The sequence below is a fragment of the Tupaia chinensis genome, unplaced genomic scaffold (assembly GCF_000334495.1).
Source record: "Tupaia chinensis unplaced genomic scaffold, TupChi_1.0 Scaffold000270_2, whole genome shotgun sequence".
NCBI classification, from domain to species: Eukaryota; Metazoa; Chordata; class Mammalia; order Scandentia; family Tupaiidae; genus Tupaia; species Tupaia belangeri.
In genome coordinates, this window is record NW_006159751.1 from 2,942,301 (window position 1) to 2,943,535 (window position 1,235).

Consider the following 1,235-nt stretch of genomic DNA (forward strand, 5'->3'; position numbering starts at 1 on the left):
CACTCTTTCTATGCACAGTCATCTTAGAGATTATTCAAGTACGACCTGTTCTACCTTGCAAATGACTTTCCATGAGGGAACTTCACTAAGTAAAGAAAGCCTCAAGGCTGAAATTTTTTTGAAAAGGCACAAACACAAAGTTGCAAGTAACATGGAGGCATGTAGAGATAAAGACCCAGCCTTAAGAAAGATTCCCAAAGAATGGAATTTAGTGCCACTGCCAAATGACATTCATTATAAATATTGCTGGTTTGTCTGGTGAAATCAGTTTAAGTTTTCCTACTAGGCTTCCTGGCAATCAACATTTCACCTAATCACAAGTTAGAAGTACTTTCACTATACAATGAATAAGGCCAGGCAAGCTACTTTAATGAATAATAAATAAAATGAAACCTTTTGGCTTTCTATTTGGAACTTCAACTAAATTTCAGTAAGAAAGTACAGTATGCCCACGTAAGAATCAGTATTTCTACTTTACTGGCCCAATTAATTTACCTCAATTTTGTTCAATACTCCATAATTGCCCTATAATGCTACTATTTTGATCACAAGTTTATAAATGTCAATTCTAATTTTATTGTGTTTTAGAAATAAGAAGGAATTAATTAGGTAGTATAGAGAACCAATGAAGCTGACCATTTTTGCAAATGGACAAACACCCAAACTTAATGGCAGTGAACATGTGAGTATGTATATACACATATGTGTGAACGCTCATTTATTTAATCTAATCAGTCTCAGCCAGTGTCATGTTCAATAATTTGAATCTGCAGCGTTTTTTTTTTTTTTTTTTTTTTGAGAGGTTTTCACCATAGGGCACGTGCGCTCGCCAGACAGAGAGAGAGACATAGAGACAGAAAGAGAGAAATCACCCCCCAGGGGGGATGGTCCCGCCGCAATCCCTTCTCCTCCATTCTCCTCTCAGGATCTTGGGCATGCACGCACATGCGCCCGGCGTGAGTTCTAAGCCACTGGGTCCGGGACGTGACCCGCGGTCGACTACGTGGGAGTCCAGCGACATAGCCATTATGCTAACTGCTGGTTCCCGAAAGAATTATCTTTTATTTAACTTTATTTATTTTAATTTGGCCAGGGAGGAACAGAGGGAGAGAAAGAGCGCGTGCACAAGCCACCAAGTCTGGGACTCAAACCACCATGGTTGGCAATGTGGGAGTCCAGCACTCTCAACTATCACACCATCTGCCAGACCCAGCAAACACTCTTTGTTTTATTTT

At 40.0% G+C, this 1,235-nt stretch overlaps 1 protein-coding gene across 3 annotated transcripts in view; it reads right to left on the bottom strand.

Moving 5' to 3' along the window:
• LOC102484037 (monocarboxylate transporter 1) overlaps window positions 1–1,235 on the bottom strand; it is a 54,834-nt gene that overhangs the window by 33,405 nt on the left and 20,194 nt on the right. The gene's annotated exons all lie outside the window — the stretch shown is intronic.